This window comes from Chiloscyllium punctatum, chromosome 45, assembly GCF_047496795.1.
Source record: "Chiloscyllium punctatum isolate Juve2018m chromosome 45, sChiPun1.3, whole genome shotgun sequence".
Classification (NCBI taxonomy): Eukaryota; Metazoa; Chordata; class Chondrichthyes; order Orectolobiformes; family Hemiscylliidae; genus Chiloscyllium; species Chiloscyllium punctatum.
In genome coordinates, this window is record NC_092783.1 from 43,622,597 (window position 1) to 43,642,881 (window position 20,285).

At 40.8% G+C, this 20,285-nt stretch overlaps 1 protein-coding gene across 3 annotated transcripts in view; it reads left to right on the forward strand.

Moving 5' to 3' along the window:
* The first annotated feature begins 3,073 nt into the window (after positions 1–3,073).
* plxna2 (plexin A2) overlaps positions 3,074–20,285 on the forward strand; it is a 494,314-nt gene continuing 477,102 nt past the window's right edge. For 2 of the 3 annotated variants that reach the window (XR_011955408.1, XM_072563600.1), the window contains exon 1: positions 3,074–3,278. The gene's annotated coding sequence lies outside the window, so the exon portion shown is untranslated. Of the gene's footprint in view, positions 3,279–3,520; positions 3,788–20,285 lie in introns of those variants that run through there. The other variant, XM_072563601.1, reaches the window with a different exon arrangement.

Below are 20,285 nucleotides of genomic sequence, written 5' to 3' on the forward strand. Positions count from 1 at the left end.
TTCAGAGGCAGAGACACCAGCCACTGTAGCATAAGACAACCCCTCTCACACATGTCTTAAAATATGTGCTCTGGTGTTGATGCAGGATTTTTCATTTCTAACTCTACAAGACCAAAAGGTACAGTTCAAGAATAAGCCATTTGGTCCTTTGAGCCTGCTTCATAAATCAATAGGATCATGGTTGATGCAGTGTTTCTTACATCGACTTTTCTGCCCTTTCCCCATAAACCTTAATTTCCCTACTGCTTGAGAATGTATCTCGGTCTGGCCTACATATGAGAACAGATTTAAGGAATGTGGTTGACTCTTAACTGTCCTCTGGACAATTAAGGATGGACAATAAATGCTGGCCTAGCCAGTAATGCTCTCATCCAGTGAATGAATGAATAAAATAAAACCTTAATTATACACAAGGACTCTGCCCCCAAAGCTCTCTGTGGCAAGGAGTTACAATGATTCACAATCTTCTGAGAGAAAAAAAATCCTCCTCATCTCAGTCTTAAATTGGCAACCCTTTATTTTGAAACTATGCCCTCTGTTCCTAGACTCTTCCATGAGGGGAAGCATTCTCTCAGCATTTATCCTGTCAAGCTCCTTACGAATTCTGTATGTCTCAAGGAGGTCACCTCATCCTTCTAAACTCCAGTGAATATAATCCCAACCTGTACTCCCCACCCCCACCCCCCTCCTTTTCTCATATGGCAATTTCTCCATACTAGGAATCATCTGAGTGAACTTTCTCTGAACTGGATGTGAGTTTGCTTGCTGAGCTGCAGGTTCAGGTTCAGATGTTTTGTCACCATACCAGTTACCATCATCAGTGGGCCTCTGGTGAAGTGCTGGTGTTATGTCCTGCTTTCTATTTATGTGTTTTTGGGTGTTTGGTGATATTATTTCTGGTTCTTTTTCTCAGAGGATGGTAGATGGGGTCCAAATCGATGTGTTTGTTGATAGAGTTCTGGTTGAAATGCCATGCTTCTAGGAATTCTCATGCATGTCTCTGTTTGGCTTGTCATGGGATGGATGTGTTGTCCCAGTCAAAGTGCTGTTCTTCCTCATCCATATGTAAGGATACGAGTGATAATGGGTCATTCTTTTTGTGGCTAGTTGATGGTCATGCATCCTGGTGGCTAGTATTCTGCCTGTTTGTTCAATGTAGTGTTTATTATAGTCCTTGTAAGGTATTTTGAAAATGATGTTTGTTTTGCTTGTCTGTTTAGCATCTTTTAAGTTCATTAGCTGCTGTTTAAGTGTGTTGATGGGTCTGTGGGCTACCATGATGCCAAGAGGTCTGAGTAGCTTGGCAGTCATTTCAGAGATGTTTTTGATGTAGGGTAAAGTGGCTAGGGTTTCTGGGCATGTTTTGTCTGCTTGTTTGGGTTTGTTGCTGAGAAATCAGTGGACTGTGTTTATTGGTATCCGTTCTTCTTGAAAACGCTGTGTAGGTGTTTTTCTTCTGCTCTTTGTAGTTCCTTGGTGCTGCAGTGTGTGATGACTCATTGAAATAATGTCCTAATGGAGCTTCGTTTGTGGATGTTGGGATGATTGCTTCTGTAGTTGAGTATTTGGTCCATATCTGTTGTTTTGCTGTAGATGCTGATTTGAAATTCCCCACTGATTGTTCGCTCTATTGTGATATCTAGGAATGGCAGTTTTTGTAGTTTTCTTCCTCATTTGTGAATTTTATGCCAGTAAGGATATTGTTAGCTACAACCATCTAATGAAGGAGCAGCGATCTGAAAGCTAGTGCTTCCAAATAAACTTGTTGGATTAAACCTGGAGTTGTGTGATTTTTTCTAACTTTGTAAACCACAGTCCAACACTGGCATCTCCAATTCAAGGATATTATTGATGGTCTTGAAGGTTTCCTCTAATTTTTTTTTCATTTAATGATGATAAAGGTGTCATCCATGTAGCGGATCCAACGTTTGGGTCGGATGGTTCGGAGAATGGGGTTGCACAAAAATCTGTATTGTTCTTGTTCTGTCTCAGATATAATACTCACTGATTAACTTTCTATGATGTACATTCATTGTTTCAGGCATATGCTGCACCAAATGTGTGTGGATTGGTGTCATCAGAGGAAAATAACCATTATTACTCTTTTTGTAATATTAGTTAAGAAACAGAGGAGGTTGTGGACCTCTGTTGGTATTAAGCAAATCTCTCAGTTTCTCTCAATTGATTCTCAGAATGTGGGCGACACTGACAAGGTTTGTTCATTGTGCACTCTTGAAAACATATGCCCTGTTTTTGAATGTTGGACTGGAATTTTTCACATATTCTTGCAGAGGGAGAGAAGGTCAAGGTTTAATAAGATGAACAGAAAATGTTGGAAGTGCTCAGTGGGTGACAGCATGAATGGAGAGTGAAAGAGTTGACATTCCAGTTGTAGGCATACCTGAAAATTTAAAAAAAGTAACATTGTCATAGTTCTATCAGACTCTAGGGTGCTCTCTCATTGCAGAGAGAGAACTGGTGTTTGTTTAACCTGAGGGGAGAATCCTTCATCATAAGATTAGCCCATATGCGAATTAAAGCCACACTGTTGGCAACTCTCTGCATCACAAACCAACTGCCAACCAACTGAGCTTAACTAACTCTTTTTAAAATCAGGACCAACCTTGCTGATAAGGACTGACATTTAAAAACTGAAAAAAACTGCAGATGCTGGAAATCAGAATCAAAACAGAAATTGCTGGAAAAGCTTGGCGGGTCAGGTGGCATTCGTGGAGAGAAATCGATGTTAACGTTTCAGGTCCAGTGACCCTGCCAGGGAACTGACAATTAATGCCACCAGAGCAGTGGTAACCATGTGAATTCCAAGGAATAACAATCAGGAGTTGATCTATTGGGGGATACAAAAATAATCCTTTCTGCAAATTCATACATTTAAAGAGTTAAAAGGGACTGATTGATTCTCCTGCTGGGGAAACAGAGGGAGACTGGTGGAAGTGATGGCAAGGTATGCTAATAAACACGCAAAATGCTAATGAACGTAATAGGCTAATGAGTGCGTGATATGCTAATATGACGTATTCTAATAAGCGATATGCTAATGAGCTGGTGGCTGAGCTGTGCCTACGCTGGGACCAGGAGAGACAGAGAGAGAGAAGGACGGAGCTCTTCTGAAGAACTACGTTCAAAAGAAGAAGCTGAGCGTAGTCCGTACAGGTTTGAAAGCCGGGGACACGCTCAGAGAGGAGTGCAGCAAGTCAGAAGCGGAGCATTGGAACTGCCAGCAAGAAAAGAAGAATTAATAAAGGAAAGCACAGGCAGTGAGTGAAATGTTTTCAATTATTAACGTGGAGAGAGAGAGGGCAGAGTGGAGTAGACAAGGGAAAGAAAAATACACAGGATATTTTTTTTTAAAACCAAGTGTGAGTGGAACATTTCTGGTCGGAGTGCAGCGATAGGCAAAGAGGGATATGGGGTGACCGGGGGCGGGGGGGAAAGGGAGACGCCAGGTTCTGGGGGAAGAAGTTGCTGCGCAGAGTTAACTAGCGGAAAGATGAGGATGAGGGAGTCCCGTTTGCTGGGAGAGCTGAGATACCGAGAGGGAGGCAGATGGTCCCGGGATCCAGAAACACGGGCACGGAGAACCCACCGCCTCAACAACATCACAAACTGTGTCCACTTGCTCGCCTTGGAGAGCTTGGCATCAGGAGCGTTGGAGGAAGCGAGGGGGTGAGAGTCAGCCGGCAGGTCAGCGACTGAGTTCCTGGTCGGTTTACTCCATCTGGAATATACTGCAGTACAGAGGATGGAGAGACTGGCATTGAGAAAGGCAAGTGACTGATCGATGGGGAGATTACAGAAAAAGCAGATGGGAGGCTCCAACTCGGATGAAATTGCAATAAATCTGTCAATTCATTCCTAATAGTATTTCAACAAGGGCGAATTAGGCATTTTGAAATGTGTCAGTAGCTTGTGTGCTGACCAACCACTTCCTAATAACTCCTTTATTTCTTGCTCGTGTATTATCGCAGTTTGACATTTTTGACTACAGTTGGGAAAGCTATCTTCGTGGCTTTCGAAATAAATTGTTGCGGAGAAGTAGAAACCTCGGGCGAGTCTGAATGCACCCGAGCTGAATGTAATACTGGGCTTACAGGGATCTGTAGGGAAGGTAAAGGTGTTTCGAGTCAGATTCGGTTCAAAGAGTAACAAGGGGAAGCATGTGCGAGGAAACGTTCTGTCAGTTACAAGGTTTGAATAAGGCAAGAGCAAGAAAGATGGTTTGAAAATATAGAGGGGAAATCTATATGAATAAAACATAATGGGGAGTCTGTATTTACTGAAGTTCTTCTACAGTACATTTACTTATTCTTTGATACTGTGTAGCAAACAGTGTTGTACAGTTCCCTGCACATCGGGGATGTTGGATCAATGCATAGCAGTAACAGATGTCTATTTCTGTTACTTTCCTCTACTGATGGATATAGCCAAAAGGGATCTGTTTAATTACATTGTATGTGCTACAGCTATGGAGCAGATTCAGAAGGAAAACAGAATCTACTGTGATAGGAAAATGCCCGAAAGCGATATTTCTTCTTGCAAATGACCTGAATTACTATCTATATCCAAAAGCAATTTTAAAACCTATTCCTGGCGATATCTTCCAGACTTTTTATTTTGGCTTGTACTTTTTTTTTGTTGAACTGACATTCATCCTTGGGCGTCTCTTTAGGGGTCAGGTTGCTCTGTCGAGAAAGAAATTGTTCACAGTAGGGGGAAGTGCAGGACAATTGTACTGCTCAAATGTGCCTCCTGGTGGCTCAGGAATCATCACTGACCATGTCTACAGATGTGCTTGTAAGCAGGAGCTGGAAGGTAAAGCGAATAATGCCGAAAGGGAAGCTAGAGAAATAACGCTTTTTGTTTCAAACAAAGAGCAAAACAAAAGCATTGAATAGAGTCCTGTATTTTAACAGGACAACTGGCAAATTTATAACCTGATTATCAGAGATTGTTGTTTTCTGGCAATAGGAACTTATAGTTTTTATGTGGGCAAGTATTTGAACAAATCCAAAAGTGTACTCATCTGCTTTGTTGGCACACTTCTGACATGCCACAATCTTTTGAATGAATGAGCCAGAAAATTGAGTTTGAAAAGTAGAGACAGTATGAGAAAACTGAAAGGGGAAGGAGGGGGAAAGATATCCCCCACCCTAAACCATCACCACCAAACCGCCATTCCAGAAGGGTTGCCTGAAAGAATGTCTCATTACGTACCGCAGTCTAGATTTTCTTGTTTTATTTGAGTTTCTTGCATCAGAAAAATGAGCAGAAAATTTGTTATCCTTACCTGTGATTGTAATAAGGTGTTCCACACACCTGGATTTTATATGTAAGGATCAATGCTCCAAGTTGTGTATTCTTCCAATACATGTCTTCGTATTGGGTGATAGGCAATTTGTTTCCCGAGTTGTCACTGACTTTGCAGTTTCCCCTTGCATGTAACTCCCCAAACTGTTTTGTGGTGATATGTGCTGCATTAGATTTAGTGCTCCACTGAATTAACTGTTCAAAACAGAGTCAGTAAACTTGAATGACCAAATGGATGAGAATTTCACTTGGAGATGTATGACTGCCTTCTGTGATTACAGTCGATTATTTAGCATTGTGATGTGTCTTTATACATTTGTGCAACAAATGCTGCTGTGAAGTCTGAGATTAACAGTTGTCTGTTCAAATGATTGTATTAGCTAATTTATTTTTCAAATCAGTCAAATCTTGGTAAAGTAAATATTTGCAGGAATTTGCTATACCACTTCAATTTGTGGGAATGCTAATATGCAAAGCTGTAGAGACAGCAAACCTGTTAATCCAACTGAAACCACAGTAGGTGCAACGTTTTCCACCATCACCACCTTCTTTCACCTCCACCCCCACCCTGTCCCACCATCCAATTAACTCCCCTTGTCTTCAGAAGGAATTTCACACTTCTGGAGAATAACCACAAGTGACGTCTTTCCCTTTTGCACATTGCGTAAGTGGGAATGCTTTATTTAGGTAGAGAGTGCCAGAATTGTTGATGGTCAGGCATTCTCAGCCAATTCTTCAATGTGTTTGTGCTCAAAAATCCTAATGTACAATTTTTTTGGCAGGGATTGAAGCACAGTGACCATCAGCAAAAGCCTTGGCTGATTTACATTCTCCATTCCTAATGTAGAGTGTTGGGGCCAATTGTAGTGACCTGTTGCAATAATACCAACAACCTCCATTAACACAGCATCTTTAGTGTAATAAAGCATCCTGAAGCACTTCACAGGAGCATTAGAGAATAAAATTTGGCAATGAGCCAAATAAGTAAACATTAGGTCAGGTAGATTTTAATAAGTGAACTTAAATAAAGAAAAGGAGGAACAAAAAGGGGAAGGAACTGTTTTTCCATAAGAGATCAATAATTAGGGTCCAGCCCAAGGGTTGTGGGATGTTTTAATGCATAAGGCAGAGAACTTAAACCAGTTGAGCAATTGGGGGAGCTCTTGGATCAAACCTTCCAATCCAGATCAAATACAAGATCAGAAACTCATAGCGATCATTATTCTTCAACTAATGTTGGGAATGAGAAAGCTTTCTCTGGTTGTTTTAAGGAAGCTTGTGTTAATAATTCATTGTTTTTGGTGTGTATTTTTTTTAAAAGTGCATGTTTAACAAGCAAAAAGGAAAATTCACTTTTCAACTCTATAAATTCATACCACATGATCATTTTGAGATGGAAGGCTCATGTACAACCATGAGCTATAAGGTTTGATTTTGGATTTGGCCTTTATTGAGGGCATGGATAGCAAGATCTATGATTTGTTGACATTTGTGCCTGAGCTTCCATGATAGTTTTGCAATTATGTGTGGATCACTGGGTAATGTACTGACTGGAAGATAGAAAAGACAATGTGATGCAGGTTTCTCTTGGATTGAACTTTATAGCAATTTATTGGAGGATGTTGAGATTTTTTGATTGACTGCCAGCTTTGCAATGATAATTACTACTCATGCAGCCCCACCAAAAGTACACAATGGGACTAAATGGGAATATATCATTAAATATATCAAAGCACAGTAATGATGGAAGTATTAAGGGCACAACTACACCAATTAATATACGAAGAATAAAGTAAGTTTTGAATTACAATTTTGGAGGTTTTGGGAATCGGGCTTTGCATTTATTAAATTGAGGTCCTGTGCAAGTTGCAGGTGACAATGGCCTCTTTATATCCACTTCTCCAATTCTTCGGCTGTTCAAGAATGTGAAAATCTTGCCAACATCAGTACTTCTGTTCACAAAATATTGCAGAGCTTTGATAACTTACTTTTGAAAAGGTGAGGAAATAGCATTCCACTTATTACTTTTGATAGTATGGATGAAAATATAGCTGTTAGTGTTGCTGAATCTTGATAAAGCAGAAAAGATATGATTTTGAGGAAAAAGGATTTCTAGAGGAAATCGTTATTTTGGAATTGCTCCTTAAATATTCTTAACTAAACTTACACTAGGAGTTAGCTGCCTGTAAAAAGATGGATTTCTTAGCAATGACTCTTGCTTCTGTATGCCAAAACATTTCAATTTGTGGTGAAAATATGTAATCTCTAAGATAGGTTTAAGTGTGGGAACATTATGCAAGTTTCAACAATTGCCCTTTCTTCACCTTTTGTATTATGTTGTGGTTTTAGAGATTCAGCCTTATTCCATCAGTAGCAGTCTCACCTGAGAGAGTCCTGGGTTTACAGCTTCACTGTAAGGTATGAGCATACAATCTGAGCTGACACTTTGCTGAGAAGGAGTATTGCATTGCCAGAGGTGCCAACTTTTGGATCCGATTTTAAACAAAGATCTGTTTTTTCAGGTGTGCGTAAAAGATCTCATGGCACTATATGGGGAGGAGAAAAGCAAGGATGTCCTTCTGGTCTCCAGGCCGTTATTTATTCTACAATCAGTGCCAAAAATAGGTTAACAGTTTGTTTATTTTATTGTGCTTTCTGTGACTTTACAATGTGCAGATAGGCTACTGTGGTTGCCAGCAGAACAATAGTTACTACGGTTCAAAAGAAGCAAATTGATCCTAATATGCTTTGGGACATCCTGAGGATGTGAAGGGTGTTATGATAATGTAGATTAGTTCTTGTTATTAATACACTATATTAAGAATACAGAAACCCCTTTTGAATGTTGCTTATATGTCTTTTTTAAAGTTTCTATCCAAATCTTGTTTACAGGGTATTTATTATACATTGTTGGAAAATGTGGTGCTGGAAAAACACGGCAGGCCAGGCAGCATCTGAGGAGCAGGAGAATCGACATTTCGGGTGGAAGAAGGGCTTATGCCTGAAACGTCGATTCTCCTGTCCCTTGGATGCTGCCTGACCTGCTGCGCTTTTCCAGCAACACATTTTCAGTACTTTATACCTGTGCAAGTTCAAAACCATTATGACTAATACATGGTGTATGCTTATTTTGTTTTTAGCTCTCCAGGCCATGCTAACTTTGCAGGAAAGTAAAATATATTCAATAGTTTTCTACCCTGATGGAGTTTGTATGTGCCATGGTAATTCTGGAAGCTTCAAATAAATTAGGCAAAATATTTTATTTTTAAAGTGAGATGCATTTGATTTTTGAAGGTGATTAGTGTGCCTCCATGTCTATCCCTATAGCAGTGGGCTCAGTGTGCAGTGGAGCTTTCTTAAGAAGGTAAGAAATAGGAGCAGAAGTAGAATGTACAGCCCCTCCCATCTGTTTCAACATTCATTGTGATCTTTGATAATCTTCAACCTCAACTTCATTTTCCTGTTCTCTCCATTGCACTTTATTCCATGAGGATCCAAAAATCTATCTCTGCTATAAGTATAATGAACAATAGAGCATCCCCAGAAATATGGGTTCGGGAATTCCAAAGATTCATAACCCTTTTGAGTGAAGAAGCGTTACCCCTCCCCACCCCCAGTTCTAACAATCAATCCCTTATCCTGAGACTGTGGCCTTGTGTTCTAAATTCCCCAATGTGGGGAAGATACCGTCTGTGTTAACCTGGTTAAGTTCCTTCAGAACCTTGCATGCTTCAATGAAGTCCCCTCTTATTCTTCAAAATTCCTGAAAATGTAGGCCCAATTTATTCGACTTTTTACCAGCGTTCAGCCTTCTCATTTCACAGTAATAAACCTTCATTGTATCACCTCCAATGCAAGTGTGTTCTTAAGTACAGAGGCCAAAACTACTGGCTGAGATTCTGAAATAATCTTAATCCAAACCCTGCTAGACTGGTATGACTCTGACAGCATGGCACAGTGATGTAGCACAGCTTTTTTGTAATGGAACAATTAAAAATGATAGAGTAGTCTGCATTGACAGTCAGTAACATAGTTATGCTGGTTTCATTGATAATGTTTTCCATATGCACCTTTTAAAGTGCCTGTTCCTGGGTAGTCACACAGCACCTTTTTTGTCGATAGGGAGTCAAACTATATCGTACAGACCAATGAGGGTTTGGTGTTGGGCATGACATCATTCTACTGTAACCTCATCTTGCCTTCACTGGGTTAACAATATCAGAAGTTATACAGAGCCATGGTTTTAAATAGTTTAATTAAAGCCTAAATAGAGAATCCAAGCAGCCTTTTAACTTATCATGGTAGTGGGGGTAAAAAAATGAGGATAATTTCATGGCTAATATTAGAAATGTCATCCCCCTCATCACCAGTGCTCTAATCTCTCCAATAGAAGGTGCAAATTGTTAGTGTTAGTCTACTGTTAGCCCAAACTAGTTTAAAAGTGGATAATTAAACCAATAATACACCATTGGGCATCTTATTAATGGTAAATTCACTGTCATCTAAAGTCAAGTACTCCACCTGAACAAAATACCATGAATGTTGGATGATTAACTATTTCACAGAATAAATGTCTGTTGATTTAATTTGATTATTTTATTTGCTTTAGTCTTTAAGAATCATAGAAATATGTATTGATATGTTCCAATAGCTTTCTCACTGAAAGAATGGTCCAATTCAAGAAATACATTTGGTTGAGTTTTCCAGAGATAGTTGTTTCTATTTAATGGTGTTTCCCCTAACAGCTGTTTCTGCTCTGTTTTTACGTAACAAAATCCATGCGCCTATGCAGTCAATAAGAGTGTAGGGCCCTTCAGTGGAACTTTACCACCTGGGCCATGAGACCCTTTTTCAGCATTCTGCATGAAAAATTTGCCCTGCGTTACTTAACAGAGTCTGAATGGACCTGTCACTAGTGTACAATAACTCTGTCACATCAATGTATCTGTTGGCCACGAAAGGTTGCAATACCTGTTACATGGAGGTTGAATCAGGGACGTGTGAATCTTGATCACTGGCTTTTCTGTTTTCAAGAATGGCTGATGTGGAAATTGCCACTGAAGATATCTCATACCTTGTAAAAATTCAAATCAATACAACCTAATCTGGACAAAAACAAAATTGGGTAATCCAGCATAAACCGAGGGGTGGACCATGATTGACCTGGTCAGTGTTACTGCCCAGATCAATTAACTGAGCCCTTGGAAAGTTGAAGTCTCTGGACGTTGAAAATTCTGACCAAGTGTATTTCACAGGTGGTCTCTAAGAAGATGACTTGTAGAATAGTATAACTCTTTTCCAGTAATTTGTAGTCCAAAGAAACAGCCAGTGATGCACTGGTAAACAATTGCGTTTCAGAAAAAGTCTGAAAGTAACAGCAAGGATCCATGTGGTGCAAAAGAATTAGCACTGATGCTATGTTTTTATATTTAGAGCTCTACAAAGATGAAACAATCGGTTTGGTCTAAGGGTAGCCAGTAGATGTAATTTACTTGGAGTTCCAAAAAGCATTTGATAATGGTGTCAGAATATAGGGTAATTGAGTAAGGTGAGAGATTGTGCTGTTTGGTACTATGTTAGTAAAGGTTAGAGGATAAGTTCATTTACAGCAAGCAGAAAGAATGAATGCGTATTTGTAATTTGCTTTATCGTATGTTGGTGTAGCTATCTCTGCCAGCATGTATTACCCATTTCCCATTGCCCTTGGACAAGGTGATAGTGAACTGCCTTCTTGAACTGCCCAATGGTGGGAAAGGTAAACACACAATACTATTGGGAAGAGAGTTCCAGAATTTTAATTGTGATAGAGAAGGAAACATGATATAGTTCAATTCAGGATGGCTTGGAGGGGAATTTGCAGGGAGTGGTGACCCCATGTATCTGTTTGCCTTGAGTTTCTAGGTGATAGCTTGTGGGTTTGGTTGGTGCTGTTGAAAGCATCATGGTAAGTTGCTGCAGTGCATCATGTAAATGGATACTAATCAAACAGACTTCTGTCATGGATGGTATTGGATTACTTGAGTTAGAGCTGCACTCATCCAAGCAACTGCAGAGTATTCCATCATACTTCTGAATTATCCTTTGTAGATGGTGGACGGTCTTTGGGGAATCAGGAGATGAGTTACTTGCCCTGGAGTTCCAACTATCTGGTTGGTGTACAGTCACTGAATTGGCAAATTGTAACCAGTTTGTAAACTGTTAAGTCATAACTTGCAGACTGTTGCATGGATCTCACTATTTCCAAGGGAGAAATGAAGGAGTGGACTTGTAGGCAGTTTTCTTGATAATACAAAAATAGGTAAAAAGAAAACTGAGAATACAAAGTATCTGCAATGGGATTTAATTGAAGTGAGTGGATAAAGATTTGCTAGGTAGGGTGTATGTAATCAAATTAAGGTTGTCCACTTTGACAGGGAGAATAGAAAAGCAATATTATTTAAATGGAGAGAGGCTGCAAAATGCTGTAGGGCAAAGGAATCTGATGCCCTTGCATACAAATCATTAAAAGTTAGCATTAAAACACAGCAAGTGATTAGAAGGCAGATGAAATGTTGACTTTTTTTGAGGAACCAAAGAGATATCTCAGTACTGCTGGAGAGGGCATTGATAAGACTGAACTTGGAAAGCTGTGCATTTTTGATTTTCTTACTCAAGGTGTGACATATTTGCATTGAAAGCAGATCAGAAATGTTCACTGGGCTGATTCTTGAGGTGAATAAGTTGTCTGATCAAGAAATGTTGGGCCTACACTCGGATTTCAGATGAATATGAAGTGATTTTTTTGAAACCTATACAATTCTGTTGGGACTTTATAGGATTGAGCTGAAGGGCTGTCTATTATGGTTTGATCTAGAACAATGGATACAGTCCAAAAATAAGAGATATAGATAGGGATACGGAAGAAATTCCTCTGTGAGGGTTGTTAACGTTAGGAATTCTCTTTCCTCAGCAGCAGGAGAGATTGGGTCATTTATTACTTTCAAGGCTGAGTTAGACAGATTTTTGAAAGACAGCAGAGTATGAAAGAGAGGTAGAAAGTGGATATAAGGATGCAATCAGAACAGTCGTATATTTATCGAATGACAAGGTAGTTTTGATGCCTGTAGGGCCTATTCCTGTTCCTTATGAGGGGTGGCATGGTGGCTCAGTGGTTAGCACTGCTGCCTCACAGCACCAGGGTCCCAGGTTCAATTCCAGCCTTGGGTGACTGTGCAAACTCCACACAGACATTCTCCCCATGTCTGCTTGGGTTTCCTCCGGGTGCTCCGGTTTCCTCCCACAGTCCAAAGATATGCAGGTCAGGTGAATTGGCCATGCTAAATTGCCCATGGTGTTAGCTGCTTTAATCAAAGGGAAATGGGTCTGGGTGGGTTACTCTTCGGAGGGTCGGTGTGGACTTGTTGGGCCGAAGGGCCTGTTTCCATGCTGTAAGGAATCTAATCTAATCTTTTAAGGGCGGCACGGTGGCACAGTGGTTAGCACTGCTGCCTCACAGCGCCAGAGACCTGGGTTCAATTCCCGCCTCAGGTGACTGACTGTGTGGAGTTTGCACGTTCTCCCTGTGTCTGCGTGGGTTTCCTCCGGGTGCTCCGGTTTCCTCCCACAGTCCAAAGATGTGCAGGTCAGGTGAATTGGCCATGCTAAATTGCCCGTAGTGTTAGGTAAGGGGTAAATGTAGAGGTTGCGCTTCGGCGGGTCGGTGTGGACTTGTTGGGCCAAAGGGCCTGTTTCCACACTGTAAGTAATCTAATCTAATCTATTGCTGGTAGTCTTCAATGACTCTTGCTGTATAATTCCTGGTAATGCGATTAAGCCTCTTCACTGCTATCTTTCTTCATTTTCTATGAACACAATTTTATGTGTGCTGCACGGTGGCATGCTAATGGATTCCACATGTTAAAAACAGATGGGATTCAATAAATCTTGATAGCAAAAATGGCAAATTCATGGATGGTGCGATGTCTGAAGTACTTAATTACGTTCTTTGTTGTTGAAATTAATGTTTGCTTTTTTTGCATGGCTTCAAAAGTTAACGGAGTATGCGAAATACATGAGACTGATTAAAAAGATGGAAAGGGCATTTTGTCAAAAGTTGAGTCCTGTGGTCTGGGCTGTAATAATTATTCATTAACAATTGTATTATTAAAAATTTGATTGCTAGACCAGGGTTTCACGTTTGCATTTTTAATGAGCAAAAATTAAGTTTGAGTAGAACTTCACAGTTCGATCCTGGTGTTGTATAATTACCATTGCCATTATTTCAATGGTTTTACTTTTTGATTTTCCATTTGTATTTTCTTGGGGCCAAGTCTCAAGTGAAAGATTGCCTCACGGCAAATGCCAACCTTTTCCTGTCTAACCCGAATCAATCATAAGATTAAATTCACTTTACATTTTTTATCATACCAGTCTTCATCCCATGCCCTCGGGTATTTTCGACTATTTGTATAAGAACAGAATTTTTGGACGGACTTATCCATCAATCTTCATGATCAATCAGAAAAGCCCCTCTGACATTTTAAATAGTAGAGGTTTCAACACCATGTTCTTCAGCAAAACCTTTGTGTTTTAGGCAGCTACTGTGCTGCATTACAGGTGTTTAGCAAAAGTATTGGAAATATTTCAGCTTGTTGCTTCTCTCTTCCTTCAAGGAAGTAAACAGTTCCTGATCATTTTTTAAAAAATTTGAAGCAAGTAAAATCAATACAATTGAAAAAAAAACTTATACTCCTCCTTTCTATCTGAAGGCTTGATCTCCCTAATAGCATGCGGTTTCCTGGATGCCCTTTGGGATCTCTGTAGGTTTCCATTATTCATGTTCAAACTCAGATAGTAATTGAGTATGACAGGTTGTTGGGATTGAGAAGTAGAGGGTAGAACTTCACAACTGAAGACAATCTTCTCCTTCACCAATGACAGGAATCAAGTGCGCAATTTTAGACCTTTCCTTCCCCTGCCCACTTGGTGGATTCCTGCCACAGGCCCAGCTGAGATCAGTTAACTCCACGCTGCCTGATGGATTGAACCTTTGAGCTTCCTTCTCTATACATATCAGTTCATCATTGGATTAACTTGTTGAGACATTGGAGGAGTGGGGGTGGGGTGGGGACTTTTATATTTTTAGTTTTCGTTTTGAAAGGTTCCCAAAGTGATGACCTTCAATTTAAGAAGTTAAGTTCTGGCTGTTAATCTGTACAGTTCTGCAGTTTTGCCTTCGACTATCCAGGAGATAATTCAACTTGCTATTTTTGAAGAAATTTCTCATCACTTTTTAGGTAATTGTCATGGATGATGTTTGTAATATGATGTGGTAACTTTAAGTCAATTGGTTTAAATTGCCTTGCACTGCTTCAGTTCCTATTTTTAAAAAAAGTTATTGTTCTCCAGATTAATTTGTCAGGAAATAGCACTGAAACATCTTTTTTTTTCCCTTAGGGGATCTTGTTTGTTTGTGCAAGGAGCCATTAAATAACCAAGTGGTTTTGGTTCGGTAAATTGAAAGGAAATAAAGGTGAGAACCTGGACGGGTAGTGTGAGACTTTCAGGTTTCTGTTGTGTACTGCTACGTACCGTGTCAGAGAACATAGAAATGTAAAATCATGGTAAGTAAGGGCAGAAATAGGCCCATGAAGCCTTAGCGAGGTTTGAGAAGATTTGAGAAGCCTGCTCTGCCATTTATTATGATCATGGTTCACCGTCCAACTTGATACCTATTCTCCCCTTTTCTCCCCTATATTCTTTGATCCCTTTTGTCCCAGGTGCTACATCCTATTCCTCTGTGAAATCAAACAATACTTTGGTTTTGACTGCTTTCTGAGGTAGTGAATTCCATGGACTCACCACTTTCTGGGTGAAGAAATTTCTCCTCCTCTCAGTGCTAAATCGTTTATCCTATCTCTTTAAACTTTGACCCTTAGTTCTGGACTCCCCCCACCATTAGGAACATCTTTCCTGCATCTAACCTGAGTAGACTTGTCAAAGTTTTATGGGTTCCTATGAGATCTCCCTGCCTTGTTCTACTGACCTCCAGCAAATATAACTCTAATAGGTTTATCTTCCCTGCACGTGACAGTCTTGCTATCCCAGATGTCATTTTGGTAAACCTCCACTGTAGTCGTCTGCAGCAAGAACATCTTCCTCAGATTAGAAGACCAAAACTCTGCACCATATTCTCAGTAGGGTCTCACAAAGGCTCTGTATAATTGTAGCAAGATTTCCCTGCTCTTGTACTCGAATCGTGTCACTATGAAGGCCAACATACCATTTGTTTCCTTATTGCCTGCTGCAACTGCATGCTTGCCTCCAGTCCCTGGTGTGTGAGGACACCCAGGTCTCATTCCAAACTCCCCCCTCTCAGTTTATGGACATTCAGATAACCTACCACCTTGTTTCTGCTACCAAAGTGGATATCTTTACATTTATCCACATTATGCTGCACTGGCATGGTATTTGCCCTCTCACTCAGCTTGTCTGAATTAGACCGAAGCATCTATGTATCCTCCTCACAACTCACTCTCCCACCCAGCTTTCTGTCATCTGCAAATGTGAATATATTACATATAGTTTTTCATCCAGATTATTGAAATATCTTATGAATAGCTGGGGTCCTAGTACTGATTGTGGTACCTCATCAGTTGTCCAGTTACTGACATTGACCTTACCTGACCTGTACCATTTGGAGGTGCTGGGTGTTGGACTGAGGTGGACAATGTTAAAAATCACACAGCACCAGGTTATAGTCCAACAGATTTATTTGGAAGCACTAGCTGTTGGACTATAACCTGGTATTGTGATTTTTAACTTTGTACATAGTAGATGTAAGTTTTTGTTTCTGTATTAGTGGCAGTAGAGACTTCCAATTCATTGTAGCTCCAGTGCGCAAGTTTTATATTTATGTCTTAAAAGGGGACAATTCTCTCATCATAGAAAGTGAGATGATCTTCTCAAATGCAACATTACTTTGCGTAACTAAATCATAAATAGTTTCTCCTATATGGATTGTAACTGTTTTGCGCAGTCTCTAAATACAGGAGGGTTCTCTCTCTCCTCTCCTCTCCTCTCCTCTCCTCTCCTCTCCTCTCCTCTCCTCTCCTCTCCTCTCCTCCTCTCCTCTCCTCCTCTCCTCTCCTCCTCTCCTCTCTCTCCTCTCTCTCTCACTCCACTCACTCCACTCACTCCACTCACTCCCACTCACTCCCACTCACTCCCCTCACTCCCCTCACTCCCCTCACTCCCCTCACTCCCCCTCACTCCCCCTCACTCCCCCTCACTCCCCCTCACTCCCCCTCACTCCCCTCACTCCCCCTCACTCCCCCTCACTCCCCCTCCTCCCTCACTCCCCCTCACTCCCCCTCACTCCCACTCACTCCCCCTCACTCCCACTCACTCCCACTCACTCCCACTCACTCCCACTCACTCCCACTCTCTCTCTTCTCTCTCTTTCTTCTCTCTTTTCTTTCTCTCTTTCTTTCTCTCTTCTTTCTCTCTTTCTTTCTCTCTCTCTCTCTCTCACTCACACACACTCTCACACACACACTCTCACACACACACACTCACACACACACACTCACACACACACACACACACACACACACACACACACACACACACACACACACACACCACACACACACAAAAGAAATTCTCAGTTGTTTCTCTCCATTTTTAATCAGTCAGATTTTTGTGCTGTTAAGGGAATGATATGTGGCATGAGACGCCAAAGAGTGGAAAAAATAAAAAGATTGCAAATTAGTTGAAGAATGAACCTTTATTGATAGACGTAACATGATTGAACATGACTAAATTGTTTATTTGATTGCATGTGAAGCAGTGACAGAATTGCGAAAGATTTACCAAGCAGCTAATATGGTTTTCCAACAAAGTTGTCTATCATAAGCTTGCTGTAAAATTCATGTGAGATCAGCCATTGTCTGAAGGAACAACTCAGGGTTATGAGGCATCTTTGCTATTGAGCACTGGATGAAGACCATCTGCCCAAGAGGAGCAAAGGGTGCAGTCTGCCAATTAGTAAGGTTGCTGTGCTTTCTTCTATTTGACATCCCAGACTGCATGTCTATGCAATGAATGGAAATGTTTTCCTAAAAAGTGTCCTTATTATGGGCAGGTGGTCTTAACATATGTAGCTCTTGAGCATTTGGCCCTGAGGCATCCGGAAAGTCTGCTGTTTGTTACAAATCATGTTTAGTGAGCTATTCTTGCTGGGTTTGACCACAGGAAAGCAAAATAATGACCCAATAGTTCCTAGAAGCACATCAGACATTTGAAACAGGCAGGATGATCCAGGCACGGCGCCAAAGTTTGGTTACTTCACCACACCCACTGGCATCTTCAGTCGAACCAGAGATAGTTAAAAGATCAAAGCGGTTGCAACCTTTTGTGTACAGGCAGAGTTAGATTTCAATGAAATCAGCAGGACACACCTGAACACAAAAGGGAAAGGTAGTCATCTCACTGTCAATGATGAGAGAATTGTTCCCTTTAAGAAGACGTAATTATAAAACTTGCACACTGGAGCTACATGGATTGGAGTTCTCTACTACCACTAATACAGAAACAAACTTGCATCTGCTATGAAGTGTCAGTAACCGGACAACTGGTGGGGTACCACAACCAGTGCCAGGACCCCAGCTATTTAACACTGCTACTGATTTGATACCTCTAGAGTTCATATAGAATTGAAAGAAATTGGGTAAAATGTAGGACAGATTCATTTGAAGGGAAAACGTTGAAAACTTTGCTGATCTTTCATTTTTGTAATTAATTTTCATCTGGACTATGAGCAACAGCAGCTTTTTCTTTAAAAAATGGAGAACAAATGAACTTATTTATTTGAGGCCAAAGCTAAAAGCAAATGTTTCCTGTGTAAAAAGTACGCTATGGACACTTCTACTCTGGAGTGGCAGTATGTTTAAGCAGATAGCAGATGCTTGGCCATTAATGAGGTCAGTACTGTACCTGGGAATTGGTTCCAGCAAGCCTGAGAGAAAACCTGATGATCAAACAGAGGGAAAGGCTGGCATTTTCAAACTGGACATTTCTAAAAGGAGGAGTTTTGGCTGTTGGAGCTACAGCATGCAGATTTGAAAGCTCCCTGCCTGACCTCCCATTATCAGAATTTGGACGTTCAGAGAATAAAACTAAATTATTGAATCATCCTCAGAGTGAACTGGAAAAGGTGGCATTGATCGATGCCTTCAGAAAATCAATCAAGACAATCCCATGTACCTGTGAAACCGCACTGTGAAAATTGTTTGTAATCTGGCCAGCGATTTTTTTTTGTTGTTGTTTGAAAGCCATCCCTTAACTATGTGTGAATGGGGTGATAAACAAAGATTATGAGATTTAAATCATAGATGTTAATTAGATCTGTTTAATTTTGCTCTGCTGAAGTTGCTGTGTCGTTAGTAAATTCTGAAATCTTTTGTTCAATATATACACAATTGTTCAATTGTGGGCGGCACGGTGGCACAGTGGTTAGCATTGCTGCCTCACAGCGCCAGAGACCCGGGTTCATTTCCCGCCTCAGGTGACGGACTGTGTGGAGTTTGCACGTTCTCCCTGTGTCTGCGTGGGTTTCCTCCGGGTGCTCCGGTTTCCTCCCACAGTCCAAAGATGTGCAGGTCAGGTGAATTGGCCAGGCTAAATTGCCCATGGTGTTAGGTAAGGGGTAAATGTAGGGGTATGGGTGGGTTGCGCTTCGGCGGGGCGGTGTGGACTTGTTGGGCCGAAGGGCCTGTTTCCACACTATAAGTAATCTAATCTAATCTAAACCTGGTGTCTAGAATCAATTATTTGTACAGTCAGGGACTGGTTATTTGAAAGTCTGGTTAGGAACCATTGGGATCAATTTTTAGCATCTTTGAGGGTTTTGCTTCTGCTGTGTTGCAAGTACAGAGATAGGGAGGCTGATTCTGCTGCCTGTCTGTTTCCATGTTGGAACAAAAGATGTGCATTGACACTCGAGAGATCAGTTTCCTAGAAGTACTTTCCTGCTTCCAATTTGCGTCAATTAATTCAGTTTTTGTGAATATTAAATTCTGCCTTTTCTGAATTATATGCATTACAAAATTGAAGTAATTAAATAATGTTTAATAAAGCGTTTGCGAGAAGAATTAGAATTTTCAAGATTAGACTTAATAAATTTAAGGGACGAAGTCTAGCTCTGTAAAATTCTGGATGTGAGCATAAAAGGTATAGTTAGTAAGTTTGCTGATGACTCAAAAATTGGAGGTGTAGTGGACAGCGAAGAAGTTACCTCAGATTACAATGGGATCTTGATCAGATGGGTCAATGGGCTGAGAAGTGGCAAATGCAGTTTAGATAAATGCGAGGTGCTGCATTTTGGGAAAGCAAATCTTAGCAGGACTTATACACTTAATGGTAAGGTCCTAGGGAGTGTTGCTGAGCAAAGCGATCTTGGAGTGGAGGTTCATAGCTCCTTGAAAGTGGAGTCACAGGTAGATAGGATAGTGAAGAAGGCATTTGGTATGCTTTCCTTTATTGGTCAGAATTTTGAATACAGGTGTTAGAAGGTCATGTTGCAGCTGTACAGGACATTGGTTAGGCCACTGTTGGAATATTGTGTGCAATTCTGGTCTCCTTCCTAAGGGAAAGATGTTGTGAAACTTGAAAGGGTTCAGAAGATTTACAAGGATGTTGCCAGGGTTGGAGCATTTGAACTTTAGGGAGAATAGGCTGTTTTCCCTGGAGCGTTGGAGGCTGAGGGGTGACCTTATAGAGGTTTACAAAATTATTGGGGTATGGGTAAGATAAATAGGCAAAGTCTTTTCCCTGGGGTTGGGGAGTCCAGAACTAGAGCCATAGGTTTAGGGTGAGAGAGGAAAGATATAAGAGACCTCAGGGGCAACTTTTTCATTCAGAGGGTGGTACAGGTATGGAATGAGCTTCCAGAGGAAGTGGTGGAGGCTGGTACAATT